Below are 5,140 nucleotides of genomic sequence, written 5' to 3'. Positions count from 1 at the left end.
CCCCCTTGAGTGGGTGTCTGCCTCTCGGTTTGACTTCAAAGGAACCCTAGAAAAGCAGCTGAGACCACCCTTTGGAAGTGGAAAGGGGATACCATCATGTCCTACAGGTCATAGACATGGAAAACTGACAGTTTATTGTGGTTTAACAATTTATTCATCATCTACCAAGCCACAGTATTTGATTGTGCACATGTTCCCAGCCCACCCATGTTAAGTGCTCACTTTAATCATTCTCTAGACACACTCATTAGGCTGCAGTAACTTAATCACTTGTCAGTGTCTATTCAGACCTTATTTTCTCAAAGTGCATGGTCATACTCACCAACTTTCTTTCAGAAAGCCATCTAAACATAGGCTGGGACACACATAATTAGACAAATGAGAGAAGTAATAGGTCTACAGTTCTTCTTTTTATTCCAAGTAAACCTTCCAAGTAAGGAACAATGCAAATGTACAGAAGTAATAGCATCTAACTTCCTTTTTGGTGTAAAGTTGACTTTCTGGAGGAAGAAAGGCAATTAAGTTATTTTTTAAAAATTTAAATCATAACAGTCACATGATATTTTTATTTGTTTTCAAACAGGAGCTGTGTGGCTAAGGGAAGGGACACACTGACCTTCCATTTCTGTGCTCTTCATCTCCAGTGCTGCCTCAGGCCTTAAGTGAAAATGAGCCTATTGGTCTCATCCAAACCCCGGCGCATGTTAGCCCACATTACAAAACACCAGAGAATTTGGCACGATCAGCAGTTTCTGCTCAAGAGAGGCCCAGGACTGCAATAGCAGAGGTGTTAGAGATCAGGACTCGGGAACGCTGGTTGAGTTATGTGGGAAAGCAAAATACTCGGTCTCTCACTTTCATTGGGACTGCATTCACTTGCACAAAATAAACACAGTATGTAGAATACAAAAAAATATTTATATCACACTAAATGATACTTATAAATAAGGCAAACAGCTCATTACCACCATTCATCCAAAGGTCACAGACTGCTTTTTAAGCAGAAATTTAGCTGTGCCGGTGAAGCAGTGTAACATCATTCTTATTTTACAGATGGAAAAACTGAGGCACACAGACACCTTCCTATCCAAGACCGCACAGGAAATCTGTGGCAAGATCAGCATAGACTCCTGATCACTGGAGTCTGCGTGTGTCGGGGTTTGGGGAGGACCACTGAGCTCACTTGTACTCCCTTGCCTGTGGCAGAGCAGGAGCTGAAGAACACGCAAGACAAAGGTCACTGTATCCATTTCCTGAGCCACAAAGCTCCAGCCTGAAAACAAATAGAAATGCAATGAGACTTTTTCTGAGGGCTTTTTCAAACTTTAATACTTTCTTGTTTCTTGGACCCAGAAGTCAGTTTTACACCAAGAAGGATTATGTTACACACTGTTATTTACATGAATTTGCACTGTCTCTAATTTGGAAGGTTTAATAAGAATCAGAAGAAGAACTGAGTCTCAGGCTGATGTTGTCCCCTTAGCACCATGTGATGACAAATTGTTCTAGCTGAAGTAGGTGAATGTCCTCTTCTGCCTCTTTTTCCAGATTATTGTTTTTTACAGAACTGATATCCACATTACTTCCTCCTTACACCCTCTGAGCTGTATATTAAATTAGACATTGTTCTGGGTCCCGGCCTTTTGACTATCAATGCAGTTGCTTGGAGAAAAATCAAGTGTTCAGGAGAAATCAACCCAGACAAAGCAATGCTTGTGTGCTGTGAGAGAAGTTGCTTGCATGTGAGTGAACCCAGAGGAAAACCAGTCGCTCCATGGCTGGAGACCTCCCTAAACCTTCTGCAGGGCTGGAGACATTGCCACATGTCCCCAGACTGTCACTCCTACAAACTATTCTCACCCCTTATTCCCAGGTGCCTGATCAAATGCCTCAGGCTACTTATGCTTTGAAAGCTGTCTCCTAATTTGCTGTTTGCTCTCCACAAAACCAGTGTTGTGAGTCATTAGATCCCATGGGAGCTTCTCTGCAAATTCCTTAACTGAAAAGAATGACTTGGACGCTTGCCACCCAGTTACCCTGCATTACGATGAGCCCCATTAAGTGGGATTACTGGATGAGGACACAGCCATGCTCACTGAGCTCTAGTTTGGTGTTCACAGCATCATGGAGCTACAGGATTTCTCAGGGCCTCCAAGTAACTTGACAGTCTTTGGCAAAGGGACCATCCACCAGGGGCCAAGAAGATGGACTTTTCATTAGAAATTGCACTGGACACCATATTTCAGTGGTGTCGCTCATATGAGCTTTCTGCCTGTGAGGAATGGGACAGGAAGCAAAAGGAAGACACAGAGGACTCGGTGCAGCAAATGTCAGGCTAGCTGCTGAGCAGGTTTGGTCTCCAGCACATCCAGCTAACAGTAGTATCTCTGGCTTGCAGCGTGAAGAACCAGCACAAGATACTACAGGGAGGCCTCCAGAAAGAAAGCAGATCAGAGAAAAGTCACTCTCTGATGAAGTTTCTTAGTGCTGAAACATCTCACTAACTTTTAAAGCCAAAGTGCAGTTGTGGTGTTAATGCTGCTCAGGTTAAATATCTCACCTTCTTCAGACAACCCTGGGGGAGTGAAACTCAGTCTGAAATGAGAAAAGTTTCCCAAAGGTGAGTTCATAGATCACAAAATGTGGAGATGGAAAGAATCTATTCAATCATCTATCCCATCTCTCTGCCAGTTCAGAATTATTCCCCATGATGTTTTTAACATAACTGCTTTTCTCATTAAAAAAAAAAAAAAAAAGGTTTGGGGAGAAATACCTAGAAATGGTCTATGAGATTTTCTGTCAAAACCTGTTTGATTCTTTGACTAATTCTAGTGTCTGCTGTTGCTTTGTTCCGATGATTTCATCATGTGCCAGGATGATGGGTGAACCAGTATTTTCTGGAAGGACTCTTCCACCATCTGCAACATCCAGCAATTGGAAAAATTCTCCCAATATATGGGTTACATCTGCATTTTCTTAACTGTGTTCAATTTTTTCCTCCCTTTGCATGAGACTGAGGAGTTGTTCTTCCATGGTACTCTTCTATGTGGTTATGGACTAGCCAAGATGGAAAGCGCTAGAAGTCCGCCCTATTTCAAATATTACGTGCAGACTGAGACACACCTTTGCTAAAATAATGGAAATAAGCCATGAATCAAAGAAGTGGTCTGGACGGTGCAGTTATGAAAGAAATCATCCTATTTCACTGTGGGGAAGAGGAGGACAAAGACTGTTTTTCACCTCTAACTGTGGATTGCCTAAGTCTAACCTTATTTTTTTTCCCTGATTTATGTCCTTGTGTTGCAGAGTCTGAGTCTCTTTTAAACGTCTGGTTTGACAATGCAGCCTGTTTCACCCTTAGCACAAGTTTTCTACTGCTCTCTCAGAGTCCATATGTCCTAAGGCCCTTGCGGGGCTCCTTGATGATGTAAGTATTTAGGATAACACTGTCCATGCAAAAAAGTTCAGAAGACTGAAAACAACTCATGTATTACTCAGAATATCCTGTTAACACAGGCAAATGGTAACCTGTGCAGGGAGTAAGACTTCTCCCATAGATGCTGCAGTGGGATGGGTGTCAGCAAGAGTCTGGCTTCATGTGGACTCCACCCATTTCATCTTTGGGACATCTCAACCCATACTACAGATGCTGTAGCCACTTTCACACTGCTGAGGTGTGAAACACTGCTTGTAAGTGTAACATCAGAACTGACAGAGCTGTAGTTTGTTGACTTACAGTAACAAAAATCAAAAGCTTCTTGCTCTGCTCATCATCCTGCATTCTTCCCAGTAAAACAGAAGAATGTGTACAGAGAAGTCGTGCAACAAGCTGTCGCATCAGCTTCAAAAGCAATGACCCACATGAGTAAATTTCCCTGCTGTGCACTCTTGGTATTTAAAATTATTTAATCAAAGGTGGGAAAAAGCAAGAGGTGGTAGTTGGTTTTTTTCCCTGAAGAAAGCACTTCAGCCACTTCCAGAATGGGCCTGAGTTTTGACAGCAGTGTCTACCCACAGACACAAGGTATGAATTGCTTAATTATCTGTGAAGATTACAGGAGTCATGTCATGCCTGACTCACCAGCAGTTATTTAAAAAGGAAAAACAAAAATGATTAGCAGCTCCGTTTGGAAAGTGGGCTATTCTAGCTTTCCATCATGTGCACATGGGTATTACTGTGTGTCTCCTGGAAGTACTGTGCCCATCGCTGGCGTACATGAGGCAGGAGCCAAATGAAATCCAGAGCTTGGGCAACACTAACAATCTCCCAAGGGATAATGCAAAGAAATAGAAGAAAGGGAAAAAAAAAAAAAAAAAAAAAAAAAAAAGACACCACAAAAAAACTCCCAAACAAGCAAGTAAAAGTCTTTGGGTTAAAAGCTATTATTATAGCACTAAGAATCTTTCCTTCATCTGATTTTATGTAGAAAACTTTCAGCATTTCCAGAACTGTCATTAAAATGAGCAAGACCAAACAATACTCAATTTTGTGTAGTCTCATACTGCTGGTAAGTGTTGAGCGCGTTAGCATAACTCTAAACAAAAAACTGTTGGATGTTGTGGGACAGTAATAGTGGCAGAGCATTGCTCATGAGCCTACAGTTTTACACGAGTTGTAAGGTTCTTCTTCATTGGCATATTTTTTTCCTTCTCAGGAGAGGTAGATGCTATACTGGTACATGTTACCACTAGTGAAGGCAGGGCTGCACTTGTGGTGCCACCGAAGTAACTATGTGATTAAAAAAAGAAACCTGTCTCTTGACATAGTGATAGTGGCAAAAAAAATTCCAAAACTATTTAAGGAGGGGGCATAATTCTGGAATTGGGCTGAAAGCCTCAGACAACCCCTTCTTGAGATTTCCAGTGCTTTGGGAGTTTTGCAAATATTATATATTGGAAAATAGCCTTCCTGTAGTGTTTGAGTTCCTCCACTTTCATTCCCAGCAAATAGTGTGGAAGTGGGTGGAAATTTAAGAGAAATAAAAAGCAGCGATAGCTGACTTCAAATATTTTGGTATTCTGAAAAATTTGAGGGGAAAAAAAAAAAAAACACAGAGAAGTTTCTTTCTTTTATTGTCCGTCCTTCCTTCCTTCCTTCCTTCCTTCCTTCCTTCCTTCCTTCCTTCCTTCCTTCCTTCCT

At 41.7% G+C, this 5,140-nt stretch overlaps 1 long non-coding RNA gene across 1 annotated transcript in view; it reads left to right on the top strand.

The window, feature by feature from the left end:
• The window catches only part of LOC113482558, an 11,829-nt gene extending 8,124 nt beyond the window's left edge, over positions 1-3,705 (top strand). The window contains exon 2 of the long non-coding RNA XR_003398860.1: positions 3,307-3,705. This is a non-coding gene — a long non-coding RNA (uncharacterized LOC113482558). The remainder of the gene's footprint in view (positions 1-3,306) is intronic.
• Positions 3,706-5,140: the final 1,435 nt, after the last annotated feature.

The sequence above is a fragment of the Athene cunicularia genome (assembly GCF_003259725.1).
Source record: "Athene cunicularia isolate RWA chromosome 1 unlocalized genomic scaffold, athCun1 chr1_part1, whole genome shotgun sequence".
NCBI classification, from domain to species: Eukaryota; Metazoa; Chordata; class Aves; order Strigiformes; family Strigidae; genus Athene; species Athene cunicularia.
The sequence above is the reverse complement of the archived record's forward strand: the minus strand, read 5'-3'. Positions and strand labels throughout refer to the sequence as shown.